This window comes from Gasterosteus aculeatus, chromosome 13, assembly GCF_964276395.1.
Source record: "Gasterosteus aculeatus chromosome 13, fGasAcu3.hap1.1, whole genome shotgun sequence".
Taxonomy (NCBI): domain Eukaryota; kingdom Metazoa; phylum Chordata; class Actinopteri; order Perciformes; family Gasterosteidae; genus Gasterosteus; species Gasterosteus aculeatus.
Genome location: NC_135701.1, coordinates 12,128,551 through 12,152,569, shown reverse-complemented (window position 1 = coordinate 12,152,569; position 24,019 = coordinate 12,128,551). Strand labels below are relative to the sequence as shown.

The window sequence follows — 24,019 nt, the reverse complement described above, 5'->3', positions numbered from 1 at the left end:
GGGTTTATGCTATCTCTGCTTTAGTACACTTTGTTTTTTTTCCCTCCCCCCCACTGAAATATATTTTTCTGTCTGCATCAAATGTCAAGTTAATTTCCTGGGTGCTATATGGATGTGTCCTCCCCTCCGGTACGTGTGGCAGGGCGGCTGATTTTGTGTGTGTGTGTGTGTGTGTGTGTGTGTCTGTATGGGTGAATGGGAAAAGGGGCATGGCAAGGCAAAGAGGGAGATGAGAGGTGGTGAGGGGAGGGGGGGGTTCGGTACAGTATCTATAAATTGTTTCTCTCTGAAGAGCCAGAGAGGTGTGTTGAAAGTGTGCATGTGTGTTGAAGTGTGTCTGGTTGTTTAAGAATATGATCCAATTATTAACAGATGCTTTTGTCAGTGTACTTATGTGCCTGTCCTTATTTGTGTATTCACATATTGGCTCTTTTGATGGTTCATCTGAATTCAATAATGAGGCAGAAAAAAGGAAAAAAAAATGCACGGTATGAAAGGTGAGTTGTTCAATGGAATTGTAAAAAATAAGAAAATCTTATCATCCAGGTATTTCTTTACAACAATGTCCACAGAAAAGTGTGGATGGAAATTAGCATTGACTCTCATCAGCTGTGCTGCAAACCAAACAATGCATAAAGCTCATTGCCAACTGATATGTTGTAGAACATTACGTTTAACATCCACGCGTATCCTGTTTTAACCTTGTTGCTTAGCAATGGCAGTCATTGTGTCTCGCCTCGAATAGTTGAATATTTTTTTATGTCAGGTTTTCTCCATCATCATTGAGTAATTATATCCCTCTGATATCCTCATGTCTCCTGATTTAAGACACATTGCTTACTTTTTTGTCTCCTTTTAAGGTAGTAAACACAAATGTACTCATGGCTATCGCTCTTTGTGTTGTATTACTGCCTTTTAAAATTTGAACAAACATACAGATTTGTTTTGGATCCATATGCACATATGACCTTTTTCCAGTTTCTTTAATATATATATATATATATATATATTTGCAAAGTGTAAAATGCCTTATTGCAGAGAGAGGGATAATGCCTTTGTCACTCGTGCTTGTGTTGATGTGTGCTCCTGCCCCACAAATGTCACATCCCATAACAGAGAATAATTACACACAGCTAATTACACATTTCCATGATGCTGTTTTGCATAAGGCTGGTGGCATACTTTTGTTACAAGCCACAGAGCTGAGAGATGTGGTTGAGTGAAAAGGCTTTAAATGAAGTGATTCTGTGTGTCTCCGTCACCACCATCAGCTTCATAATGTTACCAACGTTACAATTATTTTTATTTTTACGATCATTATGGAAAGAAGGTTTTCTCCAATGTCTTGCAATCAGTTATATCGCCACCGCCTGCAGCATGTTCAGAACTATTCACGTTCAGGGAATTTATAACGACGAAGTGAGCTTTGTTCTAGATTATAAAGGTCATTTTGAATATAGATCAGTTTCAATGTTTAAAAAAAAAATACTATTATTAATATCCATCTCTGCTCTGTATTTATTTTAGTTATCCTACAATACATGTGGTTTTTCTAAGTAGATCAGGAGAGACGAATGTTAGAAAGTGAAAGCAGGTATTGAGAAAGATTGAGAAATGACATCGTAGAAGAAAAGGGAGGAAGCGTTGGAGTCAGAGATAGAGGTGGAGCGAGAAGGTCGAGTTGTAGTTTCTCGCTAAATGGCCTTTTTTTGCACTCGTGGAACAGACGTAATGAGACTTGGCCCATGCTGTAATGAACGAGAGGGTCCAGGCTGTGCCTCTGCTTGGGTAAACATAGATTGTTTCGGTGCAGGGTTTCGTAACACAGGCAACAATGCTGCTATTGTCCTGCCAGCTCTTATTAAGAGTCGAACCAGAGACCGGTTGAGGGGCAGAATTGGGAAAAGGGAGGTGGGTTTAAAAGGGGCAAGCGGGGAAAAGGTGGGTAAAAAGGAAAGGGTGAGAGCCAGAGCGATTTGGAACGTGACAGAAACAGAGCATATGAGGGGAGGGGGAAGTGGTGAAAAAGAGAGGGATGGAGTGAGAGGGCGAGATCTGCTTTCTCATCTGTTTTTTTTTTTTTTCACACTTGCATTGTGTCTTCGTTTCACTCCGTCTTCCCCTTGTTTCATTACCCTTCTATCCTCTCAGCCATGAGACCTCATCCTAGTCCGTTCCCCTCATCCTTTCATCCACACTTCCTTCCTGCATTATCCTAACAGCCACCTACTCTATTCCTTCCATCTGTCCTTTGTTCCTCTCCGTTTTTGCATTTGGGACGGCGAGGGATGCATCCCTGTCATACCACCTTTGCATCACCTCTCCCATCTGGTGCGGGAGAGAGAGACAGAGAGGAGGAGCAGAAAAAGAGGATTTGGAGGGGTTGGGGGGGGGGGGGGCGAGAGGAGCAGGGAAGAGAAAAGGCGCAAGAGCGAGACGAAAAGAAAAGATCACGCTGCTTCCTGGCTTAATGAACATGGGCAAAGGATGATCACAATAGAATACATTATGCTCTTGTTAGTTGAGGCAATCAATTAGCAGAGAGCACACCACTGGCACACAATCTTTCCTGATTGGGTACAGGGCTCATTCACGGCCCAAACGCGTGGCCCAAGGAACCCCCTCGCCTCGCCGTTTTTTCCCACCCTCAATGCCCAGGGCAACAAAAGATTTGATTTCACTCATCAATGTGAAAGCCGTTGAATTTGCATTTCCGCCAGATTCACCCCAAATTAGTTGAAATATTAGCCAGGTTTTTCTGCAAGTAAAGCTCCGGGCTCAATGTAGAGGAGTGTGTATGCGCGTGCGTGTTTGAATGTGTGCATACGTGAAATTATATATATAGATATATATGTAATGTATATTCACCAAACAAATGCCCAAACCCTGTGAGTTATACCAATGCAAGTGTTGTGATAGCAATAAATGGTTCGGATTCCGAGGTTGATTTGACTTCCTCGATGGAAAGCTTGTGACGACACACTCCACACACTAGAACTTGGCTCCACGGGACGGGAATCTCACATGACAATGTCTCTGTGACCAAATTGTCTATCAATCTCACCAGTAACTCATACGGATGGCTGAAATTTCTTCATCCTTTCCTTCTTTTCTTTGACTCAACTAGAGGAATAGTTCCAGATAATGGCAGCATTGTGTGTTGTCAAAGAAGCATGGAGTAGTTCTGCCTCAGGAAAAGGATGAAAAGATGGAGGCCTTCGGTTTGGGTCCAGGCATCTGTTGATTAAATGTTTGACAGGCCACGTACACTCTTTGGCCATATGGAGATTGTGTGTTTGATCCGCAATACAAAAAATCGTCTTGTCTTGCTGTGTATTTCCATTGTAAACGGCAGGTAACTTAAGCCAATCTTGTGATCGACTGCTAAGAGGAGGCAAAATAAACAGGGACCAGAAGATGATTGTGTTGATGCAATTGACAGCATTCGGTTACGATGGTGTTTTTTTGTCAGAAAGGTGCAATTTTAGGTTAACAGAGAAACACGTTTGTTTACGTTGCAATTATCAAAGTTGTTTAATGTGTAGCTCGTCTACGTTATGCACGTATGTAATTACATTATACGTCTCAAACTGAAGCTAAGTCAATATCAGGTTGTCTGATTTTGTCCCTTTATTGTTCTTTGGGATCTGACTTTTCATCTCTACCATTTTTCTGTTTTGTTTTTTTCAATTTTCTGTTTGCGTGTGTTTTTCTTTCAGTTTTATAGTTAAATCACACTCCAAAAAAAAGACACACACGTTGATTACATTGTAGATGAAATACAAGTCTCATGTTTAAAGTCCACTTGCACTGTAAGTGCTTCTTCACTAATGCATGAACATAGAAAAGCATCTGTATATACTTACCATTCTCGCCCAAGGAGCTTTTAACATTGAGTGCATGCATAGAAGTGTTTTGTTGCTCTTCACAGTGCTACAGAATGGTGCAATGTTGTGTTCTGACCTTTCAAAGAGAGGGAATACCATTTGTTTCCTATATATATAGGTGTTTGTTGGTTTGGACCTTTTGGAATATTCAAGTGCCAAATGCTTATAATGCATTCAGTGTTTTTAGGCTGCAGAGAGCATTTTTGCTCTTACGCCACTTCGAAAGCTCGAATGTTGGACATCTAATGAATGGGGAACCGGAAAAGTGGATCGTGGAGAAAAGAACGCACACATGACTTTATATCTCTGAGAAATATATCCATCTCCTCTCACTCTTTTCTCTCAACCTTTATGTTTTTCTGGTCAGTAACGTCTCGTTCTCTCCTCTCCTCTCTTGAGGGCCTCCTGTGCTCCCTCACCACTGGGCCTCCATGCACAGGTGGTCATGCTGCTATCATTTGTGTCCAAGCCACGGCAGATGACATGGCCTTTACTACCCCTCGCTGGGTCACCCTTCGCCATCCTTACCCCCTACCGCCATTCTTAACCCACAAATTCCTCTTCATCCACCTGCACGCTGGACTTGTGTCTGTTTGTGTTTGTATGTGTGTACCCTGGGAACATCCTTTGTGTACAGAGGCTGTGTGTTTAACACATTTTGTGCCTGCCTGTAGCATGTGTGCACAGTAGGGGACATGGTATGGAGCGAGCCTCTTTCTCTGCTGGATGCAGGGTGAGCAAATCACTGCAGGCGGGGAGGCGGAGGGGCACACAACAAAGTAGATAGCTCACTCTCATATGAAACTACAGTGCAAACACGCGAGGTCTGTCCTAAGAAAGGCAATAACCTGAAAAGATGTCCTGTAATGTCTTACAGTAGGAACATGTTTAAAAGTTCCACTTTTGTAGAAAGAAACACTTACTTTCTCTTTGGCCGTATAATCTCATCGGCCTTTTTCGCTATAGATTCTCTGGAAATATTTTGACCCTGACTGTAATACAAAATCTCTGTAAGAGCTATTTCGTGCAAAGCCTCATTATTGTTCTTCTCAAACACACACGCGCACAAACGTACAGACATGCTCACCGTCCCTGCAGCCACGGGAATGGAGAATGTTGAGGTTCAAGGTCATTTCGAGTATTCAGCAGCCTGCGGCTGTCCTTTGTCAGTGCATCACATCCTATTGCACACACACTCAGATGCACGCGCAAACACATTGTTGTTGGCAGGCGTACATTCTGCACACCGCATCTCACTCAACGCTTGCATCCGAGACGGAGAAGTGTCTGTCAGGTGAGAACATAACACTTTGTAAGTCCACTCACATGCACTAACAGCCACTGGTGTGAATCTCCAATAGAGACACAATTATCAAAGTCATTTTCTGTACCATAAACAGTCCAGACACAAAAGACTGTTGGGCAATTGCTATTGTTTGTTATCATTTGGATATTCTTCTTGTTTATTCTTTATGAGTCTACATATCAAGTTGTATTGCCTGAATATTTGTTGGCAGTAACTATTATTCAACAGACAACAAAAGTATGAATTTTCGGTTTCTATTAATTAAAAGAGTGAGAATTTGTGTCACTGTTTTTTTTTAAAGACGGAACAAAGGTGAGGGAGAGAGAGAGCAACCAGCAGTGGGTGTGATTAGCTCCTTTGTTGGAGGTCTGTTGGGCTTCATTGGCTCCAGAGAATAGGTTCCTAATGAACCCAGCCAAGCTTGCACCAAACTTTGTGCTGAAGACAAACTAAGTTATGGTGGTCTGGCAGAGCGCTGAGGGCACGCCGACTGATATACAACGCCAGGACATATGGTCCCCCCCGACCCCCTCACCCATCAGGGCCCCCCTCTCAGCCACTATCTCATGTCCTGGCTTCTGTGTGTGAACTTCATTCTGTGTATGTCTCACAGGAGATACACACAAGGATAACGTTTATAGTGTGGATTTTTGTGCTTGTTTTATAACTCATTTGAACAGAGGAAGAGGGAACCGACGTGGAAACACAGGGAGTGGTGGGGGGGGGGGGGATGGCAGGGAGTCTGGTTGATGCTTACTGAAAGTGACAGAGGAGAGAGGGCTGCAGGCATTGTCTTTCCAGCTGACCCCAATGCAGAATCCTCTCTGACACGTCCTACAAGACATAAAGTAACCGAGTAAATCAGCCCAACCCGCCTGTTGTGTCGCAGGGACTGCACCATGACAGATGCAGTATGGAGGCAAACCACATGGTATCATGAAGAAACTTTGTGACATAAACAAGAACGTGAAAGAAAGAAGTTTGAAGACCTCTATGCACTTATAAATCTCACAAAAGTGCTATTAATTAGCAGAGAAGCAAAGGATTAAATAGCTAATGCAACGTATGTGAGGAGGAGGCGCAGGTGAGCCCGAGTGCAGTTTGAAGCTAATTGTTTGGGTCAGGGTGGGAGCGTGGGGACGGATGGCTTCCGTGTCCCACCAACAAGGCTCTCAGTAACTGAGCCGGCGAGGGGGAGAATGGGTCCACCGCAGTACCACACAGCGTGCTCAAACAACACTTATTCTACCGGCCAAACTGTCAGCCAGAACAACTTCATTGTGCCCAAAATTGGAGTTGAAAGCAAGGCACAGACTTGGGAGGGGGGGCAGCAGGAAGGTTGAAAGAAAGAAGTGGAGGATGCAAAGATAGAGAGGGAGAGAACGAAGAGGGGGTTCTGTGGGAAACCGGGGGACTGAAAAAGGGGGAGAACCAGAGAAAGTGCAGTATTGGGAATGAATAGGGTCAGATGGTGCCAGTTCATTTCAATGAGGAGAATTCCCACAGATCGTACACGAGGGGCAGACGACCAGGAGCCAGGCGGAGGGTCAAATGGAAACATATTAAAATACTTTGTGGGTGGCGCGGTCGAACCGTAAAAGTTTTGTATCCAAGCGTTCGGATTTTCACCGCGTTTGTTCACACGTTTCTCCTCCTGTGTTGCTGTGCTGCCTTGGACCCCAGGAGGGAGGCCTGATGCTTTGAACTCTGATTTCTACAGAGCGCAACGAAAAGCCCCTTTGGAAAGACAACCAACCAGTCTGAAACAGTCCGACGTCAACATTCACCCCTCGTTCTCTTCTCCCTTTCTTATGGGCTGTTTAAAATTCATCTTCCTAGCTTCAGTAACTAGTAAAGAGCTTGCAGTTTAGAAAGAAAAGTCAAATCTGTGTGTAAGTGTAGGGGGGGGGGGGGGTTCACTCCTGCGTGTGGTTTGCTCTTGACTCTATTTGTGTGCGTGTATGTGTGTGTGTGTGTGTGTGTGTGTGTGTGTGTGTGTGTGTGTGTGTGTGTGTGTGTGTGTGTGTGTGTAAAAAATGCAGAAATGTACACACACCCCCGTCTGATCCAGAGCTAGCCCTACAGCTCCCAGGGACCCAACAAAAGGCCTCCTCTATCCATTGTATGAGCGGTGTGTTTCCCAGGAGGGATCGAGCTCAGTGAGGGAAGGGCCCCAGATTGCTTTCTCCTGACATAGATGTTTATTCGCTCTACGGTCCAGCAGAACACCCTCAGAAAGGAACGGCCTCGGCATTTTGATGTGCATGACACATGGTTTGGGAAAGGAGAAGAGGGGCTAGAAGGTGTGAAGAAGAGAAAGAGAGAGTGATTGTCTTGACAGATGAACTGACAAACGAGACAGACAGAGAGAGAAAGAGCCTGTCTGCGAGGGGAGTTCTCTTTGCCTTCCTGTGAAACAGAAAATTCATGATCTCTGCCATTTTATTTGCCTCTTGTCTTTACTCTAGTTAGCTTTCTTGTCAACCTTGTTCATGGATGTAGATCCGTCCGGGGGGGTGTGCAGAGATTCCCTCCCCCCTGATCTTGACAAGCTCTCCCATCCCTGACTGCATACTAATTTCTCCAGAACTATTGAACCAATATAAAACAAACACAAATTGCCGGGTCTGCTCTTCGTGGCTTGAGAGTCAGGGTCTTAGGAGGTTAGCAGAAAGTAGCTCTGTCTATTGTGTGTCTGTAATTAATCCGATTGTCGGGTGTGTGCGGAGAAGCTTACAGGGATGATATCTTTAGGATCCGTCACTAAAAATCTGAGCTAATGTAGTGGAGTATAAAAAAACATCCACCATTTATTCACCAGTCCAGTAAAAGTCCATCCAATGTTCAATTGAATTAGTTGGAGAACAACGGATTTTCTGACAAAGACAAACCCGTTTTTGTCTCTCCTCAACTGCTCTCTCTTCACCAGTTGTCTTTAGCTAAGTTTATTACTTTCAATGACAAAATCAAGTTTCATTGAGATTCAAAGGGCCTGCAGGCTTGACCACGGATCTCAGTTGAGCTGCAGAAGCCGACAGTTGGAAACAAACATGTTAGGCTATCCGTTTAATCTGTTGAACACCATTATCGTCTAAGATAACGCTGTGGCCCCCTCCATACCTGTACGTACACACCCGTCTTACCACTCTCTCCCTCTGCACCCTTTGAGGTAAAAGCTTGTGTGTTGGGGCTGAGAGTGAATGTAAGCCATTGTGAGAGTGTAACCGGACTCCACAGCAGGTTGTTTGATCCTGTTTTCGGCCTGAAAAGCCCTTTTTTTTAACCATCACATCAGTTGAGAGGTTCAGACAACGGACTCTATTTGTAGACTCTGCTGTCTGTCTGCTTCTTTTTTCTTTTTTTCTTCTCCTTTTTCTTCATCGCTGTGTCCATATTTGTCAGTCTAAATCCAACCCCAGATTCAGATTTGAGTCTGAAGCTTTAATTACCATAAGAGGAGCGTGCCCTCATTCACAAACTGTATTTACACAAAAACATATGCTTTTAGACACGGTCTGTCGCTCTCTCCCTTTTTCTTTAAACATGATCTTATTGTTCCTCTCTCTCGACACAGACACTGGGATTATATTACTCACTCTGGTATGGCAACAGCAGAAGAGAAAGATACAGGAAAGAGTTTAAATGACAAAAGTAGGAGGGATAATTTAGATTTAGTTTAATTTTTAGATAATTTAGGATAACATTCGTTATCTGATGGATGGAATTCGTGAAAACATCTTGTGGCGTTCATGTTGGCCCAATATCACCCCGTGATTTACATCAGAACATAGAACCAACCTGCTGTATCGTTGTGTGATGTTTTTTGGTGCTTACTTCGCTTTGTTAATGTCTTAAGCTATTGTACTCTGAATTTATGATCTGTTTGGCGTTGAGGGGAGATCATGTGCATGCATATATCCTCGTCCCGCTACGCTGGCTGTTTTGTAGGTCAGCGTTCCTCCCCATAGATGGAGAGTTTAAGGGGGGGATGGAATGGCACTGTATGTTTTTGGAGGGAGACACACACACACTCACCATTCTGTGCCCCAAACTCATTTCAGACAAGAGAATCTGTACCTGTATCTGTATCTGTATGAAATAATAGACACTTCAAACTAGCCTTTCAATCAAAGTAGATCCTTTTTTGCAGCACATGTGCAGACATTGCGCGGCCATATTTGAGAAAGGGAGGGCGAAAGAAGCGCGGTTGTGAGGGGAGGCATCATAAAAGATTAACCCTTTTATTTCCTCATCTCAGAGTAGAAGATGGATGTACTTTTTTATTGCAAATATAACTTGTATAGTAAAACTGAATTTTATAGGGAAATAATAAACCATTTATTCTCTAAATAAGGAGATCATATGCCTGGTTGGGAAAAAACAAATCTGATTGATAGCTATTTTTAAAGGCTTCGGTTAGACTGTGTTATGTGCATGTTTGCACCACAATATTCATCGTTTGGTGGAGGCCAAGAGGGTAACTGCTACTAAGGAGAGTGTCCGTGCATGTCAGTGTGGATGTGTGCGAATTGAGGGTTTGCCCACATTAAATCATTAAAGCAACTGCAATGTTGAATTATTGATAATGGCTAATGAAAAGGATCAGGATAAACTGCACGCTTAACCATGGCCCTCAGGGCTAACACACAAATCCATACACACACGAATGCCATTCTTTTTCCCAGTTTAACACATATCATAGGATTTCTCAAACAAGATCCAAACCTGTGCATGCAAAGCAAGTGCTCATTCTTGTTATTGCTCCTCCATAGTTACATTAAAGCCCACTCCCGTTAAGAGCAATGGATGCCCCAACATTGGGACGAGATAGCAGCTGTGCTCTTCCAGGCCTACCCAGCTGACAAGAAGAAAGCTTTTTTCTAGGCTGAGCTAGTTTTTCGGGGAAAATAAGATACAGGGATTCAGTTTAGGGGGAAGGGGATAGAGAAAAGGGGGTTGAGGGTTAGGGGGAAAGAGGGGGGGGCTCGGCGCCAGCCCCTCTGAAGCGCTCAGCATCCCCCCCGCTTACGGGATGGCGGATGTGTCTGGGGGTATCCATGACAACACTGCTGCATGCCAGGGACATACCACGGCAACATGGCCTGGTAGAGTTAGTGTGTGTGTGTGTGTGTGTGTGTGTGTGTGTGTGTGTGTGTGTGTGTGTGTGTGTGTGTGTGTGTGTGTGAGTGTGTGTGTGTGTGTGTCCTTGGGAGGTTGGCTGGGGGGTCCATTAAGTACCACATATCTCGGTAACATTAATATTCACTCAGACAGGAAAGCTGCTGCTTTTCTCGACAGCTGTGTCAGAACCAGTATGCATACGGTTGATAAGAAAACCACCTTCTTGTACAGCAGCTTCATTCATGTACTATGTGTTGTATACTTCAAGCACAGGTCAGGATTCACTGAATCTATAACTAACATGCGTACACACTGACACAAACTATTTCACACACACAGTAGCTCTGGCATAGATCAAGCTGTGTTATAATAATCCCATCTGGGACGGCCTGGATCCTCACTCAGACAGTACTCACAAAATGGATATCTGATGAGATCCTGTGTGTCTCTACAAGATGTGATATAAGATGCTTTATATGTCACGGGTTATATAGTGTCTCTGCCCACACGCTCACATACACATGCATGTAGACTCAGACTCAGATCCTCGGGGAGTGTATTTTTAACCCTGACTTCCTGTGCATTTGCTGAGGGGTTAAAGGCCGGAATGGTGAATCAAGTGAATAATTCACAATAGCTGAAACTCTTTCGATGTAACCTCAGAAATAATGGGGGATGGAGACCAGTGAGAGTTACATGGTGGCACAAAGTAATCCTTTTCATTCTTACTCAGGGTTTTGAGCTAACTGTACAAAGTAAAGGGAAACAAGTAGGTCAAGAACCAAAAGCAAGTCATCCTGGACTCTTATTGTCCAAAGTCTGCTTCTTGGCAGGGTCTGTGAAATGAAATGACACCTTGCATGTATGTGAGCTTATCTCAATGTATATGTACGTACTAATCATTACGCCTATCGTGTCTTTCCAGGTGCGATGGAGATCTCGTGGATTGTGACTCAGAAATAAATGGCACAATGTTTGGATTCTTCAGGCTGAAGACGTCAAGGATATTCAGCTGAGCTCAAAGGTGACTGCGCTCTCTCCTTTCAAGCGTCAAAATATCTGCCATCTTGTTATACGGGCTATATTTTATGATTCCTGCGCTATGGATCAGCGGTCTTTGCCTCCTTTTTCTCAGTGAATTCTCTATGAACGGGTTTGTATATTTGAGTGACATTGCCTCTGACAAATGATGAAGGATGGAAGGAGACACAGGGAGACATTCTCAGCTAATGAAATTGTCTGACCCACATCTTTTAGTGCTATCCATTTCTCCAAAGACACAGAAAGGGCATTTATGCAGGTAAACCATGACTGGTCCCTGAAGTGAAAGAGGGTTGTTTCTGAAGGAAGAGTAGCATCCATTATTTACTATACCAGGGTTGCTAGACACTTAGGGGGTAATGCAGTGTTTCAAGCATACAAAACAGAACCTTTTTGGTGCTGGTGAGGATATTGTTGTGTGTTTGGAACATGTCTGTTTCCATCCATACTGACAGATGAAAAAGAATATGTCTCCCGAAGGTTCAGAAGCATGGGCGGAGATATAAAGAGCGAGTAGGGGAGGGACAGAAATGATGGTGGAGGGATGTGTTTGTGTTTGTGTCTGTGTCAGTCATCACTGCAAGCGGGCATTTTTCGTATTAACGTCCGTATATTTATCTTTGACTGTTTTTGTGCACCAAGTCTGTTTGTTTGCATACCTTTGTGTCCAAAGTCACCCCAGTCCTAGATTATATAATGCAAGTAGTCCTACACGTGTTTACACATGTATGTGTATTAATCAGGTTTCTCCTCAACTGAGTCTGTGTCACCTGCCTCTTGGTGCCAGTTGTGATACTTTGGTTTAGTCGTACTCTCTGCAGATCGGCAGCAGCAGCAGCAGTCCCCTCCTCATGGAGAGTGGAAGCATCTGACTAGAGTCCACTGGGAGTAGTTAGCAGAAGAAGTGCAAGACATTCAACTATTCCACCCTGTTATCAGACTTGCGCACCACAAGGCACCACTTGTCAATTTTCCAGGGGACACCTTGACATCAAATCCTCTATTTTTATCGGAGGTTGCATGACAACTATCCATGTTTGTAGATCTGGTCTGGGAAAACCGGGGCCTACTCAAATTCACCAATGCGGTGCGATTTGAATGACAAAATATATTTTTACAATTGCATCATGTCTTGAAAATGATTAGATTTAAGTAGTATTCTTATTTTCATTTGTTGCTATTGTTCTTTGAGTGGCAAATACATATCCATTAATCTTCACCAGTCTCACTGCAAAAGCGCCAGAACAATGCCCCTACAAAACACAGATTGTGCGGAGCAATACAAAAATTGATGATCAAAACATTTCAACCACCAAACAACAACAACCACTTCGGATCAGTCAAATTGGGTCCATTTGGCAATCAAAAGGAGAGCAGTTAACCTTATAAGAAAAACATATTCCAGTGCCCTGTGGGCCTGCTATAAAGCAACATCTAGAAATATCTCAACACGTCTACCTCGGCAGTCGATTTTTTCAATAGAAGAACCGCCCCAAGTTGTAAGAGGCGACTATATTTTTTCTTCACACCCATTATCCTGTTTTGAAAGGTCGGCTAAGACAGAAGACTTGCATACCGGTCCATTTTTGAGTTAAAGAAAAATGTAAAGCGCCTGAGAGGCAAAATAATTATTTTACATGTAATATAGAAGAAAATACATCTGCAGCTGATGTTTTTGTGTAGTATTTTTTGCACTGGTTTTGTGCAGCATTGTTGCCGCTATTTTTAATTTTTTAATTCAACTTAAAAACAAGTTTAACTCTAATTATCCTGTTCAACAAGCAAATGCTTTGTTTGATGAAACCCAAGAATAAAAGGCACTGAGAATTATCAGCAAAGCCGTGAAACACACACACACAATATATGCACAGCCCCATGCTTTGCACAACTGCTGTATCAGCAGAGAAGATGAGGAGGATGCCAAGAGACGCACATGCAGCTTTGACGAGGATCAGCTGCCACAGATAGGCAGGCAGGCCAAGAAGGCAGCGTGTGCCCTTGAGGTGCTGTGTGCAGGCAGGGTGGTTTGCTTGGCTTGTCTGAATCCACCTCCTTCATCTTTTGCACTTGGGTTGAGTTGGGTGTTGATGTCCCAGGGACCCCCTGCCAACCCTGTAATGTTTTATACTGGCAGCCAAACATCAGAGAATTTTTTTGAAGGAGACAATGTGGCCAAAAAAAAAGTACCTTTGTATTTTTTTTTAATCTGTGGAAAACACTGAGGGGAGTTGCTGACTTATAGCAACTTTGCAGAGATTTCAACTGTCCGACCGGATAAATCAGCAAATTAATTTAGAATAAATCCTGGATCCTAAAGTATGTTGTTGGTTTTATTTTGCTGTGTTGTGAATATAACAACCCTATTGAATATTTTACTGAGGCAGTCGGACATCCTTGCTGTCTTAAATGACAACAGCTGTTCTGTGCAGCCTACACATTCATGTCGGACCCCGGAATACCTTTCATGCTTGTCAACAAGCTTTATAGTTTCCGAGAAATGCAATACGATAATGCCTTTCTGGGGGAAGGAGTGTCAGGTATGGCAGGAGTAATGGAGAAAGGGCTTGATGTGCAGGTAACCCAGGTTAGGCCGGGTGTAAAGGGGATCCGATAAGGCGTTCCCCAGACCCTACAGGCTCCCAGTCTCTACGCGAGAATAATAAGCAGCTGTAACCCTGAGACACTCCCAGGCCTGTGTCCTCAGCTACAAAAAACTTTCACCGTGCGTCTTATCAGGTTCTAAGGATATCACGTAAGACAATACATGTGAGAAGTGCAGCGCGAACAATGGGAGGAAAGTGCAGCGTGATACGAGGGGGACTAATGTCAGCGACTATTGTTGAGGCCTTTGTCAGCGTCAAGTACACACCGGGAACTCACAGCTCACTGAACTCCTTTCAGTCAAGGATCTTGCTTTAAGATGTGATAAAACACGACAAGTGTGCCGTCCCACAGTGAAGGCAGATTTTACACACATAAGTTATGTGTTTCTGTCACAGAAAACATGCCGCCAACAGGTAGTTGTAAGATCTCCTCTGGCTGGGAAAAAGGATTTAGTTTCACTTGTTGTTTCTACAAGAGAAGTTGCTGTAGAAGTTGTTGTGTTACACAGTATGTGGTCAAGTTTCCCCAACGTTACCTCATGGACCTTTGATGTGATAATATGTAATAAAAAGGAAATGTTAACAAAGCTCATCATGAAATGTCTTTACAGTTTTTTCATTATTGTCTCTCTTTCTCTCGTTAGGTAAACAAGTCATCCTGATCAACAAGAGTTTTCATCGGAATAGGAGCATCAAGACACTTAACATTACTCTGCAACCCTTGAACCTGCACTGTACTTTCCATTGCTGTTTTTCTGTCAATTGGTTGCATACTCCTGCACTACTGGTCAAACAGACTAATCCTGTGACCATGCACTAACTGTAACAACCAATTGTGTTTTATATTTTGTTATTCTAAATGGGAGAATACTTAGAATAAAAATATTTCTCACGTTCAAACCCATTTTCTTTTCATGTAATTATTTGAGTCTAAAAAGTATATATTTTTGGCAGCTTAATAAAAGCCTTTTCTTCTTTTAACTGATGTTTTAGTGTGAGTTATTTCTCTCCTTTCTGTGTAGTGGGTGTGCACTCCAAGTAAAAAACAATGTGCTTGACCTAATTGGGTCCTATTTGGCTATGAAAAGAGCACGCGTGCTGATAAAAGCTGGAAGGGTGATCAAAGCACAATGCGTCCCGATCGACATCATACGCATGACATGGTTGTAGTTTATCCTGACAGATTAATGAAACGTGAGGAAACAGGGGAAACAGGTTCAGACAGTTTCCAAGAAGCCTTCCTGTTCATAATCAGCTCCTTTTTATATTTTGTGCACGTCCTCTGACTAACAAATAAAATGTGCCTGTGTGTGCATAACATGGAACAATTAAAAAACTGCAATGATTGGATGCATATTCTCTGCACCTCATTGTGTTGCCATTTCCTCTCTGTCAGGTTTAAGTTTGATCAAAGAAAAGTAGGACAATTTCTGTGTAGTATTCATGGCAAAGTTTTCCTTAAAAAAATGTAAACTGTAAGACGAATAAAAAGTAGGATCCTTTGGGACAGCAGCCTCATTTGTCTCCCTTTTCTATCTTTCATTAGACTCATCTTTTTTGACCTCTTCATTTTCCCTTTTCCCTAATCGCATTTGTTTTCTGTCTCTTCCTCTTTAACATTCATTCTCCCTATTTTTCTCACGCTAACTCGATCTGTATTTCCTTTACCAGCATCACTCTTCCCTCCTTTCCTACAGCTGTCTTCGGTCCTGTCTGCCACCCTGGTCTTCTCCCGCCCTCACCCATTCTCTCTCGCTCCCTCCCTTGTCTTTCTCTCCCTCTCAGATGTCAGATCACAGTCTACTCTTCCGCTTGCCCTGTCATCACATTTTTCACACAAGCCCATCCCATAATTAGGTCTGTATCATCATATCATATCATGTAGAATATCTGATCACAGCAAGAGATGAAAGATCGCCTCCACCTCTGTCTCCCCTCCCCCCACAGAGAGACCGACACACAAACGTACACACACTCTAGACTCCAGAAGCGCACACACGTCAATGGTCGTGTTGGACGTGAATTTGAGCCTGACGGCTGGGTCCTGTGTTCATTTCTACCCACCGTGTTTGCACCAAGTTGTCCATGTGATTGTTACAGCGTGGCAGGTGAGATGGTGTGTATTCCAAGATGGTCCACTGATGTTTGCATCTCCTGCTGGTGGCTTTTGTCATGAGGCAAAGGATGCCCTGAAGCCAGCAGTGTCACATCTACAGGTAACTAGCAAAAGGAAAAGGGAAGCGTCAACCTAAAGTGTCTCGGGAGTACAAAAATAACTCCAACATGTCTTGGTGTCAACTTGAAGGATGCAGCACAAAACCCTTTTGAAGATATCCAGCATTTTCTGCTGCTGACAGAAAATGGTTCAAAAGTGCTGAGACGATTAGCCTTACAATGAAATAGCTGATCAAGCCTTTATCTATTCAAGTTAGACTATTCATCCCCACCCTCTGCAAGACGGCCTTTAGAAATACCCATTATTTTCCAAAAAAAAGGCAAAGATGTGTGTTTATGCGTAATTGTATAATTGTATTCACAGAATACAAGCAGCTGCTTGTGGAGAAACATGTGTCAGTGCAGTACAGTATGGTTTGTCACTAAGTGGGTCTGAAGGCCTGGACAAAGTATACAAATTCAAAATGTGCGTAGATGAAGTTTTTTTAAGAAGGTATCAGTATTCAAAAACCAAATGCAGTCTGAATGTTTCTATACGATATCCACCCATTAACAAAGTTGCACAGTAGTGCTGTGAAATAACCCCTCCCAAATGCTCAAATGCCCACATTACTGTAGATTGACAGAAATAGCGGACTCACAATATTACAGTTCTGTATCTGGATGAATACAACACTTTTATATATATATATATGAATAGGTCACTTGCTTAAACACTACATCTAGATACATCTTTCAGTACAATTGGATTAAGCCGAAAGCATTTGGGAAAACATTAAGACTTCAGACGACACTTACTCACCATTGATACCCTGAAGGCGGTAAGAATGCATGCACAAATTCTACTATTAAAGTTTAGATGTTTAATTAAAAAAAAAAGGTTGTTTTCGTTGAAGGTGATTTTTGGCCATGGAACATGACCTTGAAGCTGCTGTTAAAGAAAAGTAAAGAATAAAACTTCTAAACTCTATTATACAATAGAACATTTTTGCTTCTTTCTTTGTCTCCTTTCTATTATTTTTCCACTAGACGGCACACTATTTCTCTTTTATCTACAGACAGCACACTTTGTGTTATCTTATTTTGTTTGGGAGAAGATTCACAAGTACTATCTGCCCCATGATCCCAACAGACGAAAAGATACAGAGCTCCAAGTCTGGAAACTTCCCAGCGAGAGAAATTAGGTCTTACTGAACCTTTGGTGTGTCTTTAAAATCTCTGGTTAAAGAAGATCTGTAACCCAATGAAGCTGCAGGCTGCATAGTGTTCAAGCTCTATCAAATGTGTTATAAAGTGCAGATTTTAATAAACCAGCTTGTTTGACAGCACAACTGAAATCTCCTGCAGGAATTGGGCTTTTCATTGGATTATTCAAGGTTGTTGGGGTTAACTGGGTTTACTGTAAAATTAAAAGTTTTCAAAAGAAAAAAGTCAGAAATAAAATGTGTTTCACTTACTTTTCTATCGTATGAGATACAACAACTTAAATATCCAATTCTGCAAATCACCTCTTGTAGCTCGGCGGCTAGGCACCGATAGCAGCCAGCAAGGCCACTAGCCGCACAGCGTCAGAGATCGACCCGCTAGTGTGCACTAGATGTTGAAATAGTGCATCATATTTTGGGTTACATAGTGACAAACGGGTCACTACAAAACAAAAATGGTTGTTTTAACCATCACCTCTCCCCACTCATCAGAGAAAGTTGTTGTAATGTTTTGTCAAGCATTAGGTAAACTGCAGATCAGGTTCTGTATTTGGTCTGTGGGGTTCTTTTATATTCAATCCTGTACCTGATCCAGGTAAATTTGCGTCTTTGATAATATTGTGTTGCCATTGAATGTATTTGCCCTGTAAATTCCATTAAGGTACAGGTGCACTTCTGTATTATTGTGCTTTGGTTGCAAACCTGTGTGCAATGGCTCTCCCACTTCGGCTTCAGAGCTTTATTGAGAAATAATCACCACAATTCGAAGGTATTACAACACACAAGCTCTAAAATAAAAACAACAAAATGTGTGGTCATTTCTTTTGAATGGAGTCAAATGTAACCAGTCCTGAATGTCACTGCACTGTATACTATATAAGTGGATATTGTATCCAAACAGACAAATAGCATTCATTTAACTATTTTCATTTCTTTTAGCCAACGGTTTATCTATGTGGGGAATGTGGGGATCTTGCTGTTTTATTGTAATACGTGTATTTCTCTAATTAGTTAAGTTCTTTGCACAATCCTTGCATGCAACCCTAAGAACCTGCATGAATAACCCCCTCAGGTCTCTGCCCCCTCCGCCAGGGAAAGTTAGTGACGGACTCTCTCCCCGCAGCAGCCCCACATCGCACGTTGCCATGGCGCGCCGAGGCTGCTAAGTTGAAGCTGAAATGAACATTTGTTTGTGTGTGCGAGTGCTGACGTGTGTGTGTCTTTCCTTTTGTGCCAAACCGAACGAGATTGATTTTGAAGTGTAGAATCTTGACAGAGTCTTCGGCCATCCCAGGAGGCACGAGACCACAGGGCCAAAACAGACGAGCAGCCACCACTTTCTTCTTCTATCTTTCTTCTTACTTTTCTTTTTTTCTCTCTCACTCTCTCTCTCTCTCTTTGCCTCCCCCATTCTCCTCTGCTCTCTCTCATTCCCCACATCCATCGTCCCCCCCCCGTTTCAATCTGACCCCTTTTCCTCTCTCCTTATACCTCCCCACCTCTCAGAAGGCTTTATTGATATGTAATATTGATATTTATTGCTGGCTAAAATGAGCCGCCGTCTTGCAGGTTGTGGGTGGGGATTCCTGATGTGGGTCAATAAGAGAAAGACATGCCTGGTGATTTGTGGGAATTAACAGCTGCTGTAGCTTGTACTGCTGAGATAGAGCCCATGTCAAACTCATCCATAGGAAGAAAATAAGCAGCAGCTCTGAGGAATGGAAGGGTCTCAGGGAACATTTCAGGTTTTTTATATTGTTTAAACAGAATAGCTTTTTTGCTTCCTCTCTTCAATTTCCCCCCCCACCTCCCACTCGCTGTCCACAACTATGTGTATTTATATCATATACTGTAGGTGCTGTACATAGAAGGCAGTGATATGTGCAGTATTAATCAATCTATAAGGGCTCCTTCCAACATTGTGTATTGGTGGCAGCCTGAAATATTGTGAGAATATGGAATTGAATTTACATCAACATTTATTAAGCCATTATGGCTACAAGATACGCATTAAGTTAAGACACAGATGATGATGATGAATGTTTTTCCTTAAAAAAATTGAGAAAAAAACAGCGCACAGGATTCTTGTCAGCTCCTGGTGAACCAACATAGTGTAGCTGTGCAAACTTTACACTTGAATTTGTACATTTCTGCCAATTGTTTAGTATCCAACCTGCTGGTTTGCAGAATAACTACGGGTAACTAAACAGAGGAGTATTCCTCTCTGCTTTGCCATTAGTGATGTTGTGTCACGCACTCCTGGGGCTCCGGCTTTGTTTTCCCATCATGCCCTCACTGCCTTGGTTTAAACAAGCAGTGTTCTTCTTCTGCCTTTCAATTATACCATGCCCCGCAGCCTCCCCCTGCACGCTGCACACACACCAAGTCAGGAGCTAATAGAGCAGGAGGGAATGATTTGAATTTGGCATTTTACAGTAATGGTTGTATTGCGTATTCGTATTGTCATTGTCATGTTCTAACTGCTTTTATGAAAAGACGTTTCCTGTATTATTCTGTTTGGCGTGCAGAGACCATACAAAGACCATACAGGGTAACTAGAAAATTGTTCAGACTTAAAGGAAGGCCTGAAGTTAACCGGCGACAATTTTGAGTAAATCCAAGGTTGTGAATTGAAGCAACTTTAAAGTGTAACAGTCAAAATATATATTTTTAATTTGATTCCCCCAAAATGTTCAGTCTCACTACTTAATTGCTCAAAACTTCTCTCACTGGTTTCCCAGTGTCTCGTCAGTCCATCTCTGCTTTTCTCCTCCTCTGTGAATCCCACGGCAGCTAGACACAGGTCAAGTTCTCCCATTGAAAGGGTGAGACAGGGGCTGAAACCCTGCAACCACAATAGCAGGCGTCTAGACAAGTCACCGTAGTCCTGACCCCAGTTAGACCCCGTCCCCCCAAGGGGCCTATAATACCTTTGTTTCCATATTGATAAATTTGATTTCCTGTCTTACTAGCTGCAAAATAAATACTATGACATGCAAACTTTGGAATTTAGAGTAAAGGCATCCACAGAGCAGCTACTGACTTACTGACTTTTAGAGTACATTTATTTTAATAAAGGCTGTATTTTATGGATAATAATTTGATATTATTACTGATATTAACAGATAGTAGCCAACAAAAATAACCACGTAGCAAATGCAAGCAAATTTGTTGTGCAAACAGTAATGGACATTTCTAACAATGAGTGGTGATGGAGAATGACGCAATCTTTAGTCACATTGATGCTGTGGTTTGTTTTTATTTTTTTATGTATTTTATTTAACTAATTTGTTTCACTGTGGGTGATGCAACAAATAAGCCTGATGTTATGTTGACTTAGGGTCCTTGGTTCATATTGACGTATGTCTGGATTTTGGGGTTTTGGGTGGATGCTGTCGGGTGATATCTGGCATGAATTATCGTCTCGTCACACAGCATAAATTAACACACAGGCTTAGATAGAGTACACGCGACACAAGAGGAGACCACATCTATTCAACGGCCCACAAGGGAACCCGCTGTGCTGGCCTGAGAATCCTTGCAGTGTCTGCTCATGGCAAGGTGTTATGCTAATATGCTGGTTGAATTACATGCATCAATATATTGTTGTGTCTCCATGCCAAAAACTATTAACTGACAAGGAACAAGGATGTGAACTAAAAATTAAGCAACTAACTAAGTAAGCAAGAAGCTGACAGCACTTACTAGCTTTTGGTGTCCACTGTTCATAAATAAATCAGCCACAGCATGTGGAAATGCAAAATGATGTTATCTACAGCAAGCAACCATCTCATATTGGGACGCTCCAGAAATAGTAGCTCTAATATATAATTATAATTAATAGGTATAACAAGTACTTGTAGTACTTCAGTACTTAACAAGTACTCCTGATTCAATAATTCCTTTTCCTAAATAAATATAAATAGTAAGACTAATTTGTATTTCAATATTTATCTCATTATGTTCTGTGAGACATACATGTTCATTTAATCACTGGATTAATAACAGAATAATAGGCATTTTACTTTACTTTGGAAATTAAAATTACGGCTAAGATAATGAAATATCTGCATCAGCGTATGACAATGAAAATAAAAAGGTTGTAAGCGTGTATCTGCATTTTCTCATCTATAGCATTCTTGCAAAGCAAAGTCAGACTTTATGCAAATAGATGTCTCATTCAAATAGATGATATCGATCACCTCGACGAGTCGCCACACCCCACAGTGGCGTTTCATTTCATATCAATGACTATAAGAAGTGTTTTAACACGTTTTGTGAGAACCCTACTTCCTCTCTTTGTCCTCCATTTCTCTGCCACCACATTATTGTTGAGCTTACCCTGCAGCTAAAATGTACACAACGATGACACCAACACAGGGTCACTGTAGCCTTCTTCCGTCGTTCCTACGGACTCTTTGTCCTCCCAACTCCATCTTCTGCCTCCCAACACAGACCCATGAAGTGTGTGAGTCATTCTCCATTACAGTATGTATTTATAGATGGTAGAGGCAGGACCTGCACGCCCTGTGTACTTGTTTGGTTCTAAGTGTGTGTGTGTGTGTGTGCGTGTGTTATTTCCAAGTCGCACTGCCTAAAACTAGGGCCAGGAGTCCGATGACTCACCTCAGCTACCGGACGCTTCTACCGGGAGAGCTGACGTCATCCGTCCTATGACCGAGAGTTACTGCCCGTAGTGACCTCTTTTTGTCCTCTGGTTGGAGGGAAATAGTGCAAGAGGTTGCCTGTCGTGTAGGACCTTAAAGACACTGCCTCATTTCCTCTTTTTATGAGCACAGGTCAAAGTAAATATATGGCACACACATATAAACAGATATACACGCACATAGAAAGCACAGGGCTGAGGCACGGCTTGTATTATTCATGTCTGAACATTTCAATTGAGTAGGCTAGAAGACCTGCAGCTGCCTGTCTCGCCTGGTTGAATAGTGGGGGGCCCGTTTTTTTTTGGGGGGGGGGGGGGGGGGGGGAAGGCAAGAAGCCGGTGAATGCTTTCCCGATGAGAGATGAGGCATATTGAAAACTATATTAAATTACCCTGATTAACAATTTAGCCACGATCAGGCTAGCCATGGGGGTCCTCTATGGGGAAGCCCAGAGACTATTCATTCCCACAGCGCCGGGGTCGAAAGGTGCCCCAAGTTCACAGGCTCAGGCCCTTTGTTATGCTAACACCCTATCCCGAATCAGCTGCCTGCTCCATGGCCAGACACAAGCACTTCCCTGAGAACTTTCAGGGAGTTGTCATTCTACTTCATCTTAACCCCCCCCCCCACACACACACACACACACACACAGACACACACACATACACACACGCACACTGGCAGACAATCAGCATTGCAAAAATCCATGCACAATTCAACAATTTTGACAAGTGGAAAATGAGTGGGTAAAGTGGGGTGTTTGGTCTGCTTTTTCCAGACAGACATACCAGGATGTCCTTGTATATGCAATATGTTGTCATTGAAGGCAAGAAAAATGAGCATTGTTTGTTTTGAATTATAAAGGAATCGGGAAAAAATCTGTCATTCGATACCTTTGTACGTGCCTGTTTAAAAATATTTTACCAAAAAGTTTGACCTAACAATATGTTTCAGTGTCTGTCTTAAGAAAGAAATGATCAATACACATGAACAGGCCAGTTGATAAGACATGTAGTAGAGGTCAAGAGTCAAATGCTGCTCAAACACCCTTGACCTAAGGTCAATGTGGACATGCCAGTGGTGCACACTGACGTATTTGTCAAATCTGGACTCTGGACAAATCTGGAGTAATAACAACAGCGCATTTTGGGGGGATTTAAGTGTTTTTATAAACAGGTGAAGCTATTATTGTATTTTTTTATACATTTGATCATATGAAAAAAAATCATTCATTTTAATGACAATATTTCTTGAACACGTCCTATTTTGATATTCAGTTTATTAAAAAAATATTTTTGTGTACTGATTTGTAAAAAAATTGCTTTCAATTTTAGGAATAAAGCATACATGACACACACACACACACACACACACCTACATACACAAACAACATCAAAAACAGCAGCAGTGCACATACCATACCACATGAAATTGAATACAATGTCTTAAAGAATACATGCAACATAATAATATTCCACTGTTTGAAAAACACTGATTGTGTACATCCATGGTCCTGAGTTGTAGGCATGTATAACTGCTCTCGTCTTTCACCACCGCTGAGCCAAAACCTCAAGCTGGAGAGAAAAGGAAAAAAAAATCCTCATCAATGCAAATTAGAGCCCAGAACCTGGGGAGCCTTGCTTGAGTCCCGGTTTTCCAAAAAGCCCAAATCAAAGGCTTTTTACCTGCAAATCTTGTAGTCATACACAACTACAGACGCTCCATATTTGCACAGAACAGTCAGTTATATCCATGGATTAGTCTGCAGTCGCTTTAAAAAACGTCTCCGCGCTCAGGCTGCCATAAGACAGAATAAGGACGCTTCTAATTCTGCCAGCATAATTGGCTGATTATAATGAGCTTCTCTCTCTCCCTGTAGCTCTGCCTTTATTCCTCTGTGTCTGTTGCTTAGTGAGCACACACACATTTACACACAAGCATTATTCTGATATAAATCAGCCTTTCATTGAATATGGGAAAAGGAATCTGCATTCATATTTCGTAGTGATTTCAT

General features: G+C 42.3%; 2 long non-coding RNA genes across 2 annotated transcripts in view; one reads left to right on the top strand and one right to left on the bottom strand.

Moving 5' to 3' along the window:
- LOC120831200 (uncharacterized) overlaps nucleotides 1-14,939 on the top strand; it is a 33,163-nt gene extending 18,224 nt beyond the window's left edge. Inside the window, exons 3-4 of the long non-coding RNA XR_005714028.2 lie at nucleotides 11,240-11,338; nucleotides 14,603-14,939. This is a non-coding gene — a long non-coding RNA (uncharacterized LOC120831200). The remainder of the gene's footprint in view (nucleotides 1-11,239; nucleotides 11,339-14,602) is intronic.
- Nucleotides 14,940-23,149: 8,210 nt separating this feature from the next.
- LOC120830812 (uncharacterized) lies at nucleotides 23,150-23,819 on the bottom strand. Its single transcript, XR_005713949.2, has 2 exons — nucleotides 23,691-23,819; nucleotides 23,150-23,579 (listed from the first exon to the last, which is right to left on the bottom strand). It is a non-coding gene; the product is annotated as an uncharacterized LOC120830812 (long non-coding RNA).
- Nucleotides 23,820-24,019: the final 200 nt, after the last annotated feature.